The following is a 21598-nucleotide window of genomic DNA, read 5'->3' as shown; positions in this document are numbered from 1 at the left end:
TGAGGAAATGATAGGCGTCCCTTAACTGCATAGCTACATAGTTATAAAGGGTGATTTTTTAAGAGCTTGATAACTTTTTTTAAAAAAAAAACGCAAAATCTCATCGGTTCTTTATTTGAAACGTTAGATTGGTTCATGACATTTACTTTTTGAAGATAATTTCATTTAAATGTTGACCGCGGCTGCGTCTTAGGTGGTCCATTCGGAAAGTCCAATTTTGGGCAACTTTTTCGAGCATTTCGTAGTAGATCATTATTTCTGTAGACTTTAGACTTGACGTAGCCCCACAAAAAATAGTCTAAAGGCGTTAAATCGCATGATCTTGGTGGCCAACTTACGGGTCCATTTCTTGAGATGAATTGTTCTCCGAAGTTTTCCCTCAAAATGGCCATAGAATCGCGAGCTGTGTGGCATGTAGCGCCATCTTGTTGAAACCACATGTCAACCAAGTTCAGTTCTTCCATTTTTGGCAACAAAAAGTTTGTTAGCATCGAACGATAGCGATCGCCATTCACCGTAACGTTGCGTCCAACAGCATCTTTGAAAAAATACGGTCCAATGATTCCACCAGCGTACAAACCACACCAAACAGTGCATTTTTCGGGATGCATGGGCAGTTCGTGAACGGCTTCTGGTTGCTCTTCACCCCAAATGCGGCAATTTTGCTTATTTACGTAGCCATTCAACCAGAAATGAGCCTCATCGCTGAACAAAATTTGTCGATAAAAAATTTCGAACCGAACACTGATTTTGGTAATAAAATTCAATGATTTGCAAGCGTTGCTCGTTAGTAAGTCTATTCATGATGAAATGTCAAAGCATACTGAGCATCTTTCTCTTTGACACCATGTCTGAAATCCCACGTGATCTGTCAAATACTAATGCATGAAAATCCTAACCTCAAAAAAATCACCCTTTACATCTGGACATGTGTTATGTATGAATGCTAATTTACATACTTATGTGTAGATGTACTTTGTGTAGATGTCACACATGATAGTTCCTACATTAAATTATTACTAAAATCCTGGAATATTCTAAAAAAATATATATTTTTTTGGAAAAATATTTTTGTCCAAAAATGTTGCTTATAAGCTCTTACTTGATATCATGTCGGCTTATAGAGTATATTTTAGGCGATAGGGACTTATGCTGTACTTCATAGGGATGTACCGGTGATTTTATTTATAGCTTCGAGCTATTGGGAGGGAAACGGAAGTTATTTTAGATAAAATAACGTACCTGTTGGAATAAATAGACTTCTCAAGAATTTGTTAACCAGTCAAGGGGGACTAAGAAACTTTTCCTATAATGCAATAAAAACAAGCTTTCAATTAGCAGTAAAGTTCAAGCCTAAACGAACTAAAAGGTTTTATAGTGGTAAGTAGTAAGAATCTAATGGGAGATCCCAGGAAAACGTTTTTTTAGACGGGGTCAAACCAATTACGAATTGTAGCGTAATGCGCGGTACATCTTGATACCCAGCATTCATTATTTTATAACTTTCAATAGAAAAGACCACGTCCATCACGTAGTGAAGAAAATATAGCAGCGTAGCTGAGGTCCACATTTCTTCAAAGATGATGCCAGGGAGAACGTAACCGTCAATGGCGAGCCTTATCGCGTAATTATAACCGTTATTTGATGTCTGAAATTGGAGCTCGTGAACTCGGCGACATTTGTTTTCAACAAGTCGGCGCCACTTCCCTCACATCGCTTCAATCAGTGGATTTATTGAGAGAACTCTTCCTTTGGCCACCGTATCACACCGTTAGACTTTTCGAAAGTCTAAAGTCTATGCGGACGATCCCGCTTCGGTTCAGGCCTTGGAGCAAATATCATGTATCATTCACCAGTTAACAGTCGAAATGATCGAATGAGTCATCGAAAATTGGACTAAACGAAAAATGGACCACTAAGACGTAGCCGCAGCCAACATTTGAAAGAGATAATCTTTAAAATATAATAATAAAAGATGTGTTTTTTCTTTGAATGTAAGGAACCTCGAAATGGATTACCCTTTAGAAGAGATGCTTTGAGCTATTAAGGTACATTATTTAAAGAAAAACATGTAGGAACTTTCTTATTTTCGAACTTTCTTATTGTCGTATTCTCTAATTCTAGCATCCTTTGTGACAAAAGGGGTGGAACCTAACCCAAAAGTCAACCAAAAAAAACTAAAAATATCAACTGACAAATTAAGATAGAAAATCAACTATGATAACGAATTGTTGTTGCTTCGTTATAAAGCCCGCCCTTTTCAAATCCTTTATTAAATTACTTTTATTTAATTAATTCCGTCATCATAAATCAACTACAACTAAATAGACTTTACAAATATAGACAAAACAACAACCAAAATTAGTTTTTATAATTCCTTTTGATCCGGTAATTATCAATGATTTGCTGGGCTATTACTATTCAATTTTTATGACCTGATAACGTGAACATTTAAGCTCAATACTATTTAGTAAATAATCTGATGATCAGCCGAATTCATTATTATCTTTCCTTCGATAGTCAGGCACACAAACACAAACACTGCGGAAGGTGTGAGCGTTTACAAAAGTGTTGAATGAAGTGGAAGAAGACGAAAAAAGTGGATTTTTTATGCTCATTTGGGGTCTGCTCTGTTGGACGAAGCGGCAGAAGTAGAAGCAGAAATGTTATTTTTTTCCAACTACCTTCATTTGTATGTAGATATATGCGTTTGAGTATATTTGTTGTTATCGTATTTATGTATGTATGTAATTATAAAATTTAAGTGTGCGCTGGCATTTGCTTTAGTTGATATGCGTGTATGTGTGTGCGCTGCTTGAGAATTGCATGTCATTTTCGCTTCGTTGGCCGTAAGTCGCGATAAGCGTCAATCATTAAATATTTCATTTGCAATAATGACAATGTAATCGAAACCATAGGCTCAGAGCAGACATATTTTCATAAATATGCATGGCTGTTTGTATGTATGTATGTGTGTGTGCGTCTGGATATAAACAACAAAAGTGCAGTGATTTATATTTATTGTTTTGCATTTAAAACTTGCAATATTTATGTAAGCAAATACATCCATACATACAAATGTTCACATGCACGTAGCGAGCACAATGTGAGTTTGAAGCAGATACAAGCTAGCTACACATACTTACTCGTACATTTATAAAATACAAAAATGATCGCATATTGTTTGAGTCGATTTCTACCTGTGAAGAAGCATATAAAAGGCAACAAACACCAACTGAAGCGGAACAACAGCAGAAACGCCCGCGACAGCTTATCAACAATAAGCGTAGAAAACAGAAAATAACAAGCAAAGCAATCGAAGATTTCGTTAAAGCAAACAACTACAAAAACTGAATGAACAAAGTGAAATAAATATGCAAAAACAAAAGGCATCGCGGCGAGTTGCACATTTGAAGTTCAAAGGTATTCGGCAACTTGCTTCAGAGTTATTATAGCATATACATATGCATTTGAAATATATGAGTATACAAGTAAATAAATGTAATGGCATTCAACGAAATTGGCTTTTACAGCGTTCGAAACAGTTGAATAAATATCCATTCACGGGTACAAACACACACGGAGGTCATTTCGGCTGATTAATTATGTTGGTTGACACCTTCGCAGCAGACGATCTCGGAACGTGCTTCAACCTCTATAATTTCCGAAAATATTACAAATATTTGTAACGAAGGTCCAATGTAATTAAACAACTGTTACTACATCGTAATTTTATACATACTTGGTATATACATCAGCCGTGTGTGTACATCAGTATTTAAAGAATTTCATGCAACCATATTTTATCGCTGACATTTGGCTAATAAATATTCAAGACTCAATCTTCTCAAAGATTTAGCTAGATTTGAAATTTAACTGAGAAAATTTAACTGCTGGGCAGTTTGGACTTATATATTGTAATAGATAGTCTATGGGAGCATAGTCTATTGTCTTCTTCATTCTCGACCTCCATATAGAGAGTAACTTCATAAACAATGACTACAACTCTATCATACGGGATCTCTGCCGTAGGCATAAGAGATGGTCCTAAATGTATATCCGCTTAAATGTTAAAGTAAAGGGCTTAAAAGGAAACGCGATAATACTTTAGGTATCTCTGGATCATTTATTTGCGAGTTTTCACCTCCAAAAACTACGAAAGACTATAAATTCATAAATGAAGATAATGCGCTGAACATATATACAATATGGTATCTTCTATGGCAAGGATATATACTGCATATATACTGGGCTGGCTGGGAATTAAGAAACTAAAAATTTACGTTAAATTCGACGGATGGTTCAGGGGCTATACTGGATTTTTTTATTTTTTACTTATTCGATAGTTTATACTTTCAAAAATATCCAGTGAAAATGGTATCGGTAAGATTGTATCTTGAATAGTTATTGAATGGCAGCGTTCTAAAGAGCGACCGCTCGCAGGCATAAGCCGCAATAGTCGAAACTTTAAACGCGTTTTACTCGAAACGACATTTCGCAAAACTGCTGACATCATAACTCATCGAGAAATTGACCGATCCACTTCAGATATAAACTGAATATTCTTGAATATATTTACTGTACAATGACCTACGATCTTTTTGATTTGTTAAAACTTGTTAATTTGGCATTAAAAAACATTTTTTTTAACTAAAAAAAAAAATTTATGAACTACGCCATTTTGTTAATTTTTAGTTAATTTAGTTATTTTTTCAAAAACTTGTAGGTCATTGTATAGGAAATATCTTCAACTTTAATACCCTTTTGGAATTTTTTTGTTTTAGCTACTCATTCCGCCGGAATCATGTCAGCAGTTGGGGAACTTTTTTTTTGGTACCTCCCAAGACTGCACATAACTCCATTATTTTTCAATATTTTTGTAAAAAAAAATTTTTTAATATAGCTGAAAATATACCTTATTATGTTCAAAAAACTTCTAAACATTCGATCGAGTACTTTCTTAAAAAAAAATTTACGAAAATATCCTAATTTTTCATGGGTTACACTGGTATAGCCTCTTAAATGTGGTTCAGTTATACCGTTTTCAGCAGCATAAGGCTATGTATTGATAATTAACCGTAGCCAGGAACCTTTTTTTCGAGTTCCTACATCAAGCAACCACAGCATAGGGTTTATGACGGTTTTTTGTATTTTATTCCCGCTGAAGGAAGCCGCGGAAGAGGACGACCTCCATTCCGGTGGAAAGACCAAGTGCAAAGTGACCTGGCTTCACTTGGTGTTTCCAGTTGGCGCCAAAAAGCAAACAAGAGGAATGAGTGGCGCGCTCTGATGGATTCGGCTATAATCGCTTAAAGCGGTTCCTACGCCAAATATATATATATATATATTCACAAGACACTCTAGAATCGCGATTCATACCGAAGATTTTTAAAACGTGAATGAATCAAAACTTGTTGGACATTCTTTTTACCATCGATTCTGAATATTTCCCAACAGATAATCAATGAAATCAAAGCTAGTCAGCGTAATAATGATAGTAATATAGTACTATGTAATGGGTTAAACCATTCTGGAGCATATTTTTCCAATTTAACATATAAAAGGCTTGATAAAGATATAAAACTATAGATCACAATTTGATTTTAAAATTGTGTATAAATTTTAATTGGAATTGGAAAAGGATTTTTAAAAACCTGCCAAGTAATAATGCTTCTCATTTGTAAGGCTCTTGGGTAACTTGGGCCAATGCGAAAAAGAAGTAAACGTTTATTTGTATCCTTCTATTCGACTGTTAGTTCAACGTAGTCGAAACGGATTCGAGGATTAATTCGACCAAGGACTATGCCACTTTTGCGATATTTACTAACATAGCGTTATAATTCATTGAATGAAAACGTAGTTTGAAAGTACCTCTAGTTGATGGTGGTTCCGAGGAAGAAATATACACTTTTTTAGAAAAAAAGGCTGTTTCATTCTTTCATAAAATATAGTATATTATTACAAGAAATAATATGTAGTAGTCCAAATGGGAATAGACGCATTTTTGTATTCCCGATGGAATACAGTAATCCCCGCTTAAGTGCCCTTTCTTAACATGCAATACTTTTGAGGCACTTAAAGGAAACCCGCTTAAGTGCCTCTAGGTACTTACCAAGCTTTTTCTCAAATACTTTGATCTAATATTTTTTCTTTAAGAATGAAAGTCACATTTATTTCTTATTAATAACAATGTATATGTTTTCCTTTTGACAATACTCAACGCATTTAAAGTCAAAAATATTAAAAGGCACTTAAGGGGAAAATTGCAAACAATGTTGTTTTGTGGCTTAAATATTACAGGCATTTAATCGGGAAAGGCACTTAAGCGGACGCTCTTATGCGGTGAATTTTATATGTAAATTTAGAGAAAAAACAACGATACCGCAAAATATGGTCACTTAAGCGGGAAAGACATTTAAACGGGGGGCACTTAAGCGGGGATCAAGGTATTTAAAATAAAATTTACGAGTACCATTAAATGTGATTTTTGTTAGACTGTATTTTATAGCGAAGAGTTAATCTCACACTACCAATCACGCGTCGCGCTCTTGGCAATAAATAAATTAATAATATACATATACATACATACATATATATGTAAATAAATAAACATCTTGGCTGATATAATATCTTGTGTATTCAGTGAAAATTTAAAAGTATTCAATCTTTGCCACTTAGTTTAGTAGTTTAGAATAACTGTTGGATAAAATATAAGATTTGAAACCACTTACTGCAGATGCTCTTAACGCGCTTGGTGATGTGATACTACTATTAAAATTGAACAAAAACAATTAATATGCTTAATCTAGCTAAAATTACTAAAAAGAACGACATAAATCTAGTCACTTTAGTCAATCTCCACTTCAGAATATAAGATTCTACTATAATATTATAGGTTCGCAACCAAATAATAAACAAGTCTTCAACAAAAACTTAACCTCTCAGTTCTAAAGTTGAAAATAGTCAGTTAAAATCGGAAATAAAAACAAAAACATACAAATGTATTGGTGAATAAATGAATGCAAAGCGATGGTAAAACAAAAACAAAGCTATAGTGTGAATAATGAAACGGCAACAACAAAAAATTTAAGTACTGAGGTAAATAAACGCTCAAGATCAACCGGCGGCAAAAAAAACAGAAACAACAACACGACAAAAAAGAGACAACAATCAAAGTACAGCGAGGATTTTAACTTATGTTTTCGTAATTTTATAAATAATTTTTTAGATTTTATTTTGCTGCCAAACTAAACGCACAAAAACGGTACGGTGCCAAAACATAACAAAAGCAAAAGTAATAAATAATTAAAAATGTATGTACATATGTGCAATAATTAATTTATACATACATTATATATACATAATTAATATATACATATGTATGTATTTAGGATTGAATGCTTCTGTGAATGCATAGTATGAAGATCCAATCGTGTGGTTATGAATAATTTGTCGATGCCAAAATTTCAATCGCATCGCCAACCATACAACAACATCAACAATTGCACGGCAGTTACGCGGTTCAATTAACGCTGTGGCAGCAGAAGCATTGGAAGAGTTAATAAAAAATACATAACTACAGAGATATATATACATATGTATTGTATGGCCATTTTTCTATATACTTATTAATGTGTGTGTAGCATATGAGCGGTATAGACGTTCGCTGTGTTTTGTTTGGCTTATTTACTTTAATGCACATTTTTTCAATAATAGCAACACCAACAAAGCAACCTTCAACCGAAAAAAACGCTTCGCTACAATGTCCATGAACTTAAATTTCGGTCAAAAAGTGCAAAATATTTTCAAACCGTAAATACAAAAAAAAAAAAATAAATTAACATAATGTAGACAACAACGAAATGCCATAACAACAATTACCCAAACACTGGACAGCGTCCACCGAACGGCGGGCGGAAATGAAATTGAGAACGGGCTTTAGTCAGCAAACGACGCATCAAATTGAGAGAGTGTGAGAGAGGATGGGGAGAGAGATAAAATTTAAGAAAAGTTAACAAATTATTTATGTACATTGTACAAACAAGCGGAGCGCATGCAGAAAGTTTGTTTTCCTTAATTGGTGGTTTGATAGCTTGTTAAACAGGCGGTAGCCAAATTATTATAATATGCATATGAATTTGTACGTAGTCATTAAAGTATTAATTATTTAATGTAATTTTAATTCACTTTACTTATTTTTTTATTTATGATTTTTTATTAATATGTAAATGCAGGCGATAAAATGTACTAAACTCCAAAAATTAACAAAATTGTGTCAGAATCATAAGAGTTTGTTTTAAAATGGAGACACTGAATGAGAATTAATACCGATGCAACCAAATTCAAATTGAAATGCCTTAAGAGTTTCTTAAATTTTATAGGGAATACTTTGAATTTTAATATAAACAACTACAATTAACTTCAGCGATGTTAAGTTTTTTTTCTACGACAGTTAAGTCTTCGATTGTCAGCAAGAATGATAGAAGACAAGATTACGACAGGCGTTTACAGTTAGTTATTTTGAGTTTTGAGTTCCTGTTGAGTGACAAGTTTCACGACCACGAACACGCGAGCAAAACAAAATTGCACGGTGGTACAAAACAATAAAACCAAAACAAAGAGCTGAAGTCAAGGCTTGTGCTTAATTATTATTTAAAATTTTAAGTGAAAAATGTATTAATTTGAAAAAGAAGTCCGCAATCGCGGAATTAAACAACAATAGTACAAAAAAGTCGTCTATAAAGATTTTTTTCTCACTTTTCCAACCAACAAAAAAGTTGGCAAAATGGCGAACTTTTTGTAACAAAACATATAATTTTAATTATAAATATGCATGATTATATTAGATCATTTTATAAATGAAGATTTTAAGAATTACGTTCATTGTGATATTTTATCTGCACATTATTCAATTTGGTTCACTATGTTTCACATTTCCGTTTTCCATTTGACAATTCTTCTGTTGCCTATTCCCATTCGTTGGTCGTGAACGCTCAGCCTGTCTTAATCTTGTCTTCTATCATTCTTGGATTGTCAGACTGGCTCACTGAATTTGAAAATTTTGTCAAACTTATTCATCCCAATACACTGAAAACATCGAAAATAATCACATTATAGATGCATATGTATATTAATAAAGTAATAGACCGCTAAAGGTCTAATTCCTTATTACTACATTCGTAACTTATTACGATTAGGAAAAACATCAATTTACTAGCAATTTTTTTAAATATTTAATTTTAGTTAACTCTTGTAGGGTAACCTTTCGTGTAAATTCTTTCAATTCGCCTTCATTTCGTCATTTCTCTGCTCGCTTATCTTGTTGCGCGCTGCTCTCTGGTAAAAAATGGACAATGAAAAGCAACTACAAAGCATCGGACTGAATCTGATACGATACTAGAGAATATATTATTTATTAAAACGCATATGCTTTCTATTGCAACATTTGGTATAGTTTGTTCGATTCTCTACTCTTCAAAGCTTGGTGAATTTAATACAGCTAATATTACTTTTTTGCATAAATTGCTTTCTTTACATGTCTAGAATACTTTGCTTTTCAAAATTTCCTCCGTCGTATCTCCAAAACGGTTTGAACGAATGACTTGAATGACTTGATTCAGCAAAATTGGTATAAACAATTTGACAAAAAACTGAAAAAACTCAGAATTCTCAATTTTTTTTCAAAAGTCTACCAAAAGTCCAATTTTTGGTATATTCCTTCGGTCGTAGCGCATTCCATGCATTTATGCTTACATATTTTTGTTTCCCGTAAGCCAATCAGCCGGCATCGTGGAGGAAGTGCGAGCCCATTTTTTCGAGGCGGGGTGTTCAGAGCGCTGTAACTCATGTTCTACAGAATATTTTTATACTCTCGCACAAAAATTGCTAAGAGAGTATTACAGTTTTGTTCACATAACGGTTGTTTGTAAGTCATAAAACTAAACGAGTTAGATATAGGGTTAAATATATCAAAATGATTAGGATGACGAGACGAGTTGAAATGCGCATGTCTGTCTGTCCCTCCGTCCGTGCAACGGATAACTTGAGTAAAAATTAAGATATCTAGAACACGTATTCCTTGGCACCCAGAGAAGGCTTTCGAAAATGGGCAAAATCGGACCATTGCCACACCCACAAAATTGCGAAACCCAAAAACCTTTAAAGTGTCATAACTAAGCCATAAATAAAGTTACAGAAGTAAAATTTGGAATAAAGGATCGCACTAGGAAGGGGCATATTTGGATGTAATTTTTTAAAGGGAAGTGGGCGTGGCCCCGCCCCAAATCGATTATTTGTATATATCTCGCAAGCCAATAAAGCTATATAAACCAAACTTTCTGCAGTCGGTTCTCCTACGTATCCCACCACACACTATGAAAATAGTTGAAATCGGATAATAACATCGCCCACCTCCCATACAAAGGTTAGGTTGAAAATTACTAAAAGTGGGTTAACTGACTAACGAAAAACGTCAGGCACACTAAATTTCACAGAAATAATAGCAGAAGGAGGCTGCAGTCAGATTTTTTTACAAAATGGAAAATGGGCGTGGCATAGCCCACTTATGGGTCAAAAACCATATCTCAGGAACTACTCGACAGATTTCAATGAAATTCGGCATATAATATTTTCTTGACACCTTGGAAAATGGGCGAAATCAGTTCACAATCACGACTACTTCCCATGTAACCCAATTTTGAATTCCATCTGATTCCTTCACCTTATAATGTATACTTAAGGAACCAAGACAGCGGAATAAAACTTTACACAAATAGTGCATATCATCTCTAGCTTCACTTGTGAAAAAATTGTCGAAAACGGACTATGACTTTTCAAAGCCCCAGATATCGAACATGTTGAACTCATCGCCTAAGGGTAAATTTTAACGAAAATATGGGCAAATCTCTGAGATAATTTAATGTAATTCAGAGGAAATTGTTTTCTTCTAATAATGTGTCTCTGTTCCAAAAATTATTTAAACGGGGTCGTATCATCTCCTAGTCCCCATATACCTAATTATAGGTTTTCCAAAAATATCATCTCCTAACTCCCATATACTTAATTATAGTTTTTTTTTTAAATACGGTGGGCTTTATTCTGCATATATACTATATATGCTGATTTTCGTTATTCTATTAAACTTTATGACAAATTTATGGGTATTTGTGTGTTATCTAAATATATTTTTTATAAAAATTGCGAGAGTATAAAATATTCGGTTGCACCCGAACTTAGCCTTTCCTTACTTGTTAGCTTATAATTTATATGTATACTGTCGAAATATATGTTAATAAATAAGAGAGGATGGAATCATGTGTAGAAGTTCACGTAAGTGAAGAAAGTTTTTGATTGTCATTCACTTGGGAGTGGCCAGAAACGATCATTCTCCACATGGTTCAAGCAGCTCATGACTTCCGGTTTTAGACCAAGTATCCTCTGGGTATCCAACAGACATCCGTTGGAAGGCGAGCTAAAGTGAGAAGGCGAAGCCCGCTTCTGCGGTTGTGCGCAGGGTTTTGGACCCACCACATAAAAACAAAGTACCAATGAAAAATCGACGAAAGCCTCATGAGGCGTTCGCTGATGATATCGATATCTTCGGAAGCAACAACCGCGCCGTTAGTTCTGCTTTTTCCCCGCCTGGATAAGGAAGCGAAGCGAATGGACCTGTATGTGAATGAGGACAAGACGAAATATCTCCTGTCATCAAACAAACAGTCAGCGCACTCGCGTCTTGGCTCACACGTCACTGTTGACGGTCATAACTTTGAAGTAGTAGATAATTTCGTCTATCTGGGAACCAGCATTAACAGTAATAACAATGTCAGCCTGGGAATCCAGCGCAGAATCCCTCTTGCCAACAAGTGCTACTTTGGACTGAGTAGGCAATTGAACAGTAAAGTCCTCTCTCGACGAACCAAAATCAAACTCTACAAGTCGCTTATCATTCCCGTCCTGCTTTATGGTGCAGAAGCTTGGACCATGTCAACATCAGATGAGACGACACTGGGAGTTTTCGAGAGGAAAATTTTGCGCAAGATCCTCAGAACATTGGCAACGGCGAATACCACAGACGATGGAACGATGAGCTGTACGAGTTGTTCGACGACATTGACATAGTTCAGCGAATAAAAAAACATTGGCTACGCTGGCTAGGTTATGTTGTCCGAAAGGACGAAAACACTTCAGCCCTGAAAGTGTTCGATGCAGTACCCGCCGGAGGAAGCCGAGAAAGGGGAAGGCATCCACTCCGGTGGAGGGACCAGGTGGAAAGCGACCTGGTTATACTTGGGATCACCAACTGGCGCCGAATTGCGAAGGATGGAGAATGGAGAGAAGTGGCGCACTATCATCGATTCGGCTATAACCGGCTAAACGGTTGCAACGCCAATCACATACATACAAATGATAATAAACTTAAAGCTCTATCTATGGCCGTAGAAAAAATCTAAAAAATCGCTAAAAAAGGCCGTCACGTGGGATGACCTCTTAAGGTAACATATTTCATTTGCGATGAACATCTACAGAGATAAAATTAGTAGATAAAATAATTTGAAGAAAATTACTCCCCTAGCCGCAGGTTATACGGGTTATGTATAACATGTTTGTCTTGATAAGCGGTAGCCACAAGAAAACGCATCTCGTGAACATTTTCTTGAAGATATTTTACAACTAACAGCGTCTAAGTAATCAACGTTTTGTAAATTTTCGGTGTTGAAAGAGTTCTTATATGTAAATTCCCCAGGTTTTCTGTTTTCAGATTGAACAAGTAAGGAAGGGCTAAGTTCGGGTGTAACCGAACATTTTATACTCTCGCAATTTATTTATTTTACTTTATTTATATTATATAATACACAATTTGACCAACATATTCGTCATATATATTGTATAAAGTCCATTGAAAGTTGGCAACCATAATATTAGACTAGAAGCACCGAGGTCCTCGTGTATGATATATGGGCCTTAAAAGCCTATGGTCCGATTTCGGCGATTTTTAGAATGGGGCCACACTATAAACATAGTAATTGTGCAAAGTTCTGCACTGATATCTTCACTAGTGCATATTTTATATATTGTAATGTAAACGATTCAGATCGTCTTCAAAGTTCTGGTATATAGAAAGTAGGCGTGGTTGTGAACTGATTTGGCCTATTTTCACAACATGTCATTGAGATGTAAGAAAACTATTACAAACCAAGTTTCATTGAAATCGGTCGAGTAGTTCCTGAGATATTTCTTTTTTGACCCATAAGTGGGAGACGCCATGCCCATTATCCATTTTGTAAAAAAATCTGAATGCAGCTTCCATCTGCCATTTCTTATGTGAAATTTAGTGTAGTTCCTGAGATATGGTTTTTGACCCATAAGTAGGAGACGCCATGCCCATTATCCATTTTGTAAAAAAATCTGAATGCCGCTTCCATCTGCCATTTCTTATGTGAAATTTAGTGTTTCTGCCGTTTTTCGTTAGTGAGTTAACCCACTTTTAGTAATTTTCAACCTAACCTTTGTATGGGAGGTGGGCATGGTTATTATCCGATCTCTTCTTTCATTTTTGGACTGTTCTAAGAAGTGGCTAAACAAAACGACTGCAGAAAGTTTGGTTTATATAGCTCTATTGGTTTCCGAGATATGTACAAAAAACCAATTTGAGGGCGGGACCACGCCCACCTCCAAAAAAAAATTACCTCCGAATGCGCCCCTCCCTAATGGGATTCTATGTTCCAATTTTCATAACTTTATTTATGGCTTAGTTATGACACTGTATAGGTTTTCGATTTCCGCTATTTTGTGGGCGTGGCAGTGGACCGAATTTGCCCATTTACGAAAGCAACCTCCTCAGGGTGCCAAGGAACATGTGTTCCAAGTTTCATTAAGATATCTTAATTTTTACTCAAGTTATCGTGAGAGATTTGTTTCTAGTGTAAAGACACGCACTCTTTGGATCTCAGGATGTTGTTTGCATTACATTTACTTCCAATTTAAAAAGTATTACTTCTCTTGTGTAACATATCAGAAACAAATCAACACACCTTATAAGAGTTCTTATAATAGACCCAACAGACGATTAGGCACTTCAGCTTATCTGGTAAACACGCTGACATGTGTAAATAATTTTAGTTCTTCGTGTTATCAGCGAACTCAAGTGCATAACGGTTTGCGACGAATATTGTTCGAATAACAACATGCAAGTAAACATTATTGAACACCTTTTAAAGGCAATCAAAATATACATATGTATGTATATGTACATACCCAGTAGTTCAGCTGGTGTCAAGCGATTACTAGAGCGCTAAACCTACTAGCGATTTCATGCATTACTAGTAATTAGTCTTTTCGCTAATGATTTGTAATGCAACGAGGCATTACTCGAAAAATGAATTGGCAAAATCCACCTCTAAAAACACTACTCTGAGTTGTTTTTTTCATTTCGCGCTCTCTCTCTCTAGTCTCTTTGGTCACACAATTTTTTTCCAAAAATTTGACGCGTCATTTCACATTTTTCCGACTAAGAGGAAGATGCGTACGGAAAATTATAGAATATTTTTACATATAGTGAAAAAGTAATGTGCAAAAAAGTGAAAATTAATTTAATAAGTGAAAAAAATACAATAAGATTAAGAACGCAACAAAAGAAGAAGGAAAAAAAAACAACGGACGGAGGCGCCAACGAGGGATCATCACAAACAACAAAAAAATCAACGCAGATCACCCATCTATACAACCATAGAACCATCGCGGGATTATCAACCCATAGATCAGGTATATACTTAATATAATTGAAAACATATTATTATAAGTACATCAATTTAACATTATTATACTAAAAACTAATAATATTTTTTATTTTGCATACATATGTATGTATTTTGCAATAATAAATAAAAATAATTTAAAATAACTAATAATAAAAAGTAATATTAATAAAGAAAATAAATAATTAGTATATAAGAATAATATAATATAAGATAATTTTTAAGGACGAAAAAGGGAGGAGATAGAATATAAGAATATCTATAAAAGAATTAAATAAATATATTTCGTAAACATTTGTTTTATTTTTTGTAAAAGTGTTGTTTTCAAAAGTTTTTCTCAGGCGTAGAACCACAAGCGGACCAGTAGAATCGCTAGTGATTTTGAATTAATGAAACCTCTAGCGTGATCAAATTAGTCAAATCACTAGCCATTTTGAATTAACGAAAACGCTAGTGATTCTGTACTAGCGATTCATTAACGATTTTGGAACTAGTCCTTTCACCAGTGACTGGTAATGCAGAGTCGCACCGCTCGATTACTCTCGTAGGACATTGCAATGTAAAAATCGTTAGTCAAATAACATTGCATGTAATCGGGCTGGGACCGGTGCTAATGATTCGGAATTAGTTATATCGTTAGCTCTTCTCCGATGGTACCGAACTACTGGGTATTTACTCGTAAACGCAGAATAGTTTAGGCGAGTGCTGTGAATAATAATACATACATACATTTATACAAATGAAAATACGCGCGTGTGTGTGTGAGTGTCTAAATTGTGAATTTGTGCACATTCCACTTCGAAGTGTATAAACAGATTTGAAATACTCCACATTTATTTGCGGCTTTTATTTTTATCTTTTATGGTTTCTTATTTTTGCCTCGCTTTTTGGGCTTGTCGTGCGTATTATTTGTTGTCTTCGCACACACCTACATACACACACACACTCAAATGCATACTTGTTTGAAGCATGTCCGGCATGGCTCGCTTCTGGTCAATTCGTTATTATTAGCGTATCGCTTTGGCTTGTTTATACATTTGGCAGCAGTTGTTGTTTTAGTTGTAGTTGTTCTCAATGTTGCTATTGTTATTGTTTTTGTTGCAAATTTTTTTGTTTGATTTTTGGTTTGCTTTTAGCAGCAAACACCGTTTCTTGTCTTTCGGCTGCAGTTCGCTGCGCTCTGGCGACAGCACGCTTTCACACACACTCACTCTCCCTCACATTTGCGTTCTCTGCCCAGCGCCGAAACGCTCTTGTTTTCATACGATGTTTGTATTTACTATATGTATACATATATTTCTCTCTGCAACTTACATAGCTCTTTTGGCTTGAGGTACGCCGTTATCGCACTGTTATTTGCATCTGTAAGATACTTGTAGCTTCTTGCGGGTTAGACGACCTCAAAAAATATGTAATATCGGAAATGTTTGTAAATTAATTGAATGTGAATAAACGCTGTGGGGACAAAGAGAGAACGATACTTAAAATTTTTCTTCACATTTTTACGCTGTTTCTGCTGTTCATCTATCTGTAAGCAACAACAACAAAAACAAGGCATTGCTTTGACTTTTCAGCATACACAGTCATGCATTTCTTTGGTTTGAGTTGACAATGACTTTCTTTATACATATACATACATACATATTGTACATAAATACGTATCTGCTTGCCGTAACTGTTTCTGACAGCTGCTGCAATTGTTTCAAGAGCACAGCAAAAATCGAGCATAACAGCAGTGAGCAAGTGCTCATATTAAACCGTAAAAGACAGCAACTATTTATATTAATAGCGGCAATCAGCGACTGAAAGTCTACATATTATGTTATCGATTTTGTTATTGTTGTTCTTGCTGATGATGACGTGCGCATAATACACACTGATTAAGTGACTAGAACGATTACTTTGAAATGTTTCACTGCAAACTTTTCGAAAGCAAATATTATTTTATTTTCGTTTGTATTTATTGGCGAACGAAAAAGAAATAGTGGATAAATATGTACGTACACATATGTATGTATGTATATTTATATCCACATGTGAATATGTATGTATGCATGACGTTTAATCTGTTGAGGATTTTCGAATTCTTTGGCAACCTGTAGGTAAATCTTATGACTAGATGACTTATCTGCGTGCTTTGTATGTATCTCATACCTGCCCACATATAAAACTGCTCGAAATGTTAAATTGGTATTGGTGATTTTTTGAAAGTGAATCACTTTTGTGTGAAAATATATATTTTAGAATTAACTTAACCATATGGACAATATTTTGAACATAGAAATGTGTATATTTCATGGTGTGCCTTTTTTATTCCTTTTTTTTTACTTCCTCTCCACTAATTTTTTTATTTTCATCACTTCAATTTACTTAATATTAGTTAGTTCAATATCTCAAGTATGCGGCAAGATCTATCAATTAAAGCAATCGCCATGAATCGAATAAGGTATAACAGCATTAAAGAATTACCGTCATCATAATAGAAATATATTTCTGGTAGTGTACACCTGAAAATATTTAGATGCATAAACCACAATCCTAGAGATCAAGTAAGGCTGCTAGCTCCATAAGGCACTAAATGTTGTGGTGTCATATAAAGAGTATTTAGTAGGGAGAAAACTTACCGTTCTGGGTTTGATATAGTAGATACATTTACTTCTCGATTAGAAGAAAATGAAGAAACAAAATTATGGGTTTTTATGGGTTCAAAAGGAAATCATAAAGACTCTCTTGATCTCTTTTTAGGTTATCCGGTTCAAAGGTTTCAGTGCATTCAGCTATCCATCTAGTTTCGAGATAAACAAACTTAAATAAAATTATCGAACTCAAGATATGTACTGAGGCTACACTTAGTCTAGAGGGTGTGAGTATAAGTGATGTCATAAGTTAGGAAATATGTATTTAAGGGATCTAAGTGTCCAAATATGGTTTTGTATAAATACGCTTAAACACATACAAAAATACATTTATATATGCATTTTCCTTTACTAGTACGCAATGCAACTAATTTGTTTAAATTTTTATCAAACAATCATCTGAAGTTCCCATGTATGTATGTATTCACTCGTATGTGTGTTTGTATGTAATTATCGTTGCCCTCGCTGGCGCGTGTAATTATATTGTAGCTCATGCTGCTTTGACTTCTTTATCGTATCGTTTCCATGTTTATTGTTGTTGTATAACATTTTTTATTTTGTTATTGCTCTTTGCTATAATTGCTGCCGATGACGTGCTTCTAGCTGTGCTGTGCGGCTATTTTTATGTGACGATTCAGCGCTAAAAGCCAATACAAGAGAAGAGAATGAGAGAAGCATAAACAAAATACACAAAATATAACAACAATAACACATACATGCGTGTATGTTTGTATGTAAATATGCAGTTTAGCCAGCTGTGAGCTGTGTGGTGTGAGAAATGCCCATGAACTTAAAAGCGAGCCAAATGCGCTGAGCATAGCATAATTCCGCTGTGCAGCGTGCAACTCGGCTCATATGCACCGAAATTGGTTAGATTTTCTAATAATGCATTGTGACGTCTTATTTCAAAACGGTATTTTGTACTTTTTGTGAACACGTAAGAAATGATTGATCATCTGATTGCAGGCGTTGAGCACGTAGGACTGTTACTTAATGGGCCAAACAAATTGCAAAATTCGTCGCTCACTTCGCTGCTCTTCAGTCAACTCTCTTAGTTTTTCTCTTCTGATTGGCGATCATCGCTCACTTAACTTGCATTTTATTTCCTTACGGCATTGTTGTTGTTACATTTTGCGGTTTCACAGGTTATACATACGTCACTTTTGTATCTATTTATGTTGTATGTATGTACCATACGTACCACTGTATTTTAATGTTCGTAAAATTGTTTTGGAGCACATAATATAGCTGCGATCGTGACCAATATGCTATTTTCTATACTTTACTTATTTATAATTAATTTAATTTCAAATTTAAAATTAATTTTTAAATAATTTTAATTCATTTACAGCCGGTTTCACGAAATTTTTTAATTCAAAATTAAGTTCCATTTAATTTTAATTTTAATTTTTATTTAACTTTGCACTTAAGTTTCCTGCGTTTCATCATTATTGACTTTGACATCCAAAAAATTAAAAATCAGGGATGTTAATACGAATAACAGCTGATTTATGTAAACAAATAAATTGTATTTCTTTGTCAAAATGGTAAACAAATGGGAATTCAGCTGATAGAAAAGCGTAACCATGGTTACATATGACAGTATTTAAATAATATTTAAATGGCAAAGCATGACCATTTAAATAAAAATTAAGTCAAATGGTGAAACTGAAATTAATTATTTTTCACTTAAATTTGTTTCGTGAAACCGGCTGTTATTGTAACATAATCTTTTTATACTCTGGCAAAATGTTGTTTAATAATTTTTTTAGTTCAACATTTTCTCTTCTCTTCTTGCCTCTCTTACTTGTTGTATTCTTCAAAAGTTTTACGCTTCGCTGCAGCAGTACACAAAGTAAATAAACCTATTTTATTAGTTAATTTATAAAATAATAAAAAATGCATTAAAACTGAAGCACTTCGCTGCTTTAACCACTGTAACCACTTAAGTGGTAGATCCACCAATTCTATGTACATTTGGTTACTCAAGCAATTTGCTTTGGGTGCGTAAATACATTAATATTTACATATACATATACATGTAACGGGTGATTTTTTTGAGGTTAGGATTTTCATGCATTAGTATTTGACAGATCACGTGGGATTTCAGACATGGTGTCAAAGAGGAAGATGCTCAGTATGCTTTGACATTTCATCATGAATAGACTTACTAACGAGCAACGCTTGCAAATCATTGAATTTTATTACCAAAATCAGTGTTCGGTTCGAAATGTGAAATCCGCTTTTTTATCGACAAATTTTGTTCAGCGATGAGGCTCATTTCTGGTTGAATGGCTACGTAAATAAGCAAAATTGCCGCATTTGGGGTGAAGAGCAACCAGAAGCCGTTCAAGAACTGCCCATGCATCCCGAAAAATGCACTGTTTGGTGTGGTTTGTACGCTGGTGGAATCATTGGACCGTATTTTTTCAAAGATGCTGTTGGACGCAACGTTACGGTGAATGGCGATCGCTATCGTTCGATGCTAACAAACTTTTTGTTGCCAAAAATGGAAGAACTGAACTTGGTTGACATGTGGTTTCAACAAGATGGCGCTACATGCCACACAGCTCGCGATTCTATGGCCATTTTGAGGGAAAACTTCGGAGAACAATTCATCTCAAGAAATGGACCCGTAAGTTGGCCACCAAGATCATGCGATTTAACGCCTTTAGACTATTTTTTGTGGGGCTACGTCAAGTCTAAAGTCTACAGAAATAAGCCAGCAACTATTCCAGCTTTGGAAGACAACATTTCCGAAGAAATTCGGGCTATTCCGGCCGAAATGCTCGAAAAAGTTGCCCAAAATTGGACTTTCCGAATGGACCACCTAAGACGCAGCCGCGGTCAACATTTAAATGAAATTATCTTCAAAAAGTAAATGTCATGAACCAATCTAACGTTTCAAATAAAGAACCGATGAGATTTTGCAAATTTTATGCGTTTTTTTTTTTAAAAGTTATCAAGCTCTTAAAAAATCACCCTATACATATGTATGTATATGTATACAATTTTATTATACTCTTGCAACATGTCGCACAGAAAGTATAATAGTTTTGTTTACAGTTGTTTGTAACACATATAACATAACTACTTGATATCGAGTTATACAGTGGCTAACAAATGTCTACATACATCCCCCTGTAAATGTATATATTCTCTAAAACTTGTAGAAATTAGACTACACCATTTCAAGGTTCCATATAACGAACATGAGGACCTCAGTACCAATAGATGATTTTTTACCGAAACTATCGGTAAATTTCTCAGATATTCTAATGAAATTCAGAGGGAACATTTACCATATAATAATGGGCTCTGTGCCAAAAATGGGTTAAACACTTCCAAATACCTAATAGAAGTATATTCCAACTTCCTATAAGCTTTCTACTATATATTTATCTATATGTCATATATGCGATTAGTGATATGATAAATGAATGGCGAAAATAGCTGAAATCGGACCAGAAATCCTCACATCCCTCATTACTTTATATGATTAACTAAACGTAAAAATGGAACATATTAATAAAATCTGATGATTTCAAATCTTTTCAGGATCATATAATAATATGATTTGAGGGACACTTAGGAAAGACTATGATGAACATTATCAATAAGATGTATCTTAATGGCTAGTCCAAAAGCTGGACCAAATTTATATACACATACACGAGAATGCATGAAATTTATGGACTCCACAGAGTTTGGGTATTGAGCAGAAAAAATGAAATGGTTTTGGAAAAAGTATGTCCGTGCTCGCAAAGTTGTGCTTGTAAACTGGCAATTATAATAAAATATTATAGAATATTATTTGAATATAACTATCTGATAATTAATAAATTTCTGTTTTTCTGTTGCAATCTTAAATAAGTTAAAGTCTTTGGTTTGTAACCGGTGATTATCATTTGACCAACTATTTATAACAAAAAAAAAAATATAAACTCTATCTCTTCTGTTTAAAATCTCAGTAATAACAATATTTATCGTGTGAGCCCAAATGTTTTATAGCGCTCATAGATACTTTGATGTCAACACTTTTTAATTAAGTGCCTCAACAAAAAACACTGAAGGCGAAACAAGCTGTTGCTGAAAGTGTTTTCGGTAGTTGTTAAACACACTATCACTGTTTGATTGACGCTAAGTAGGCCATGAATATCTAATCAGTGGAAGTACAAATTTTTCGCCAAGTTGACATTGACCGAG

This window comes from Zeugodacus cucurbitae, chromosome 5 (assembly GCF_028554725.1).
Source record: "Zeugodacus cucurbitae isolate PBARC_wt_2022May chromosome 5, idZeuCucr1.2, whole genome shotgun sequence".
NCBI classification, from domain to species: Eukaryota; Metazoa; Arthropoda; class Insecta; order Diptera; family Tephritidae; genus Zeugodacus; species Zeugodacus cucurbitae.
The sequence above is the reverse complement of the archived record's forward strand: the minus strand, read 5'-3'. Positions refer to the sequence as shown.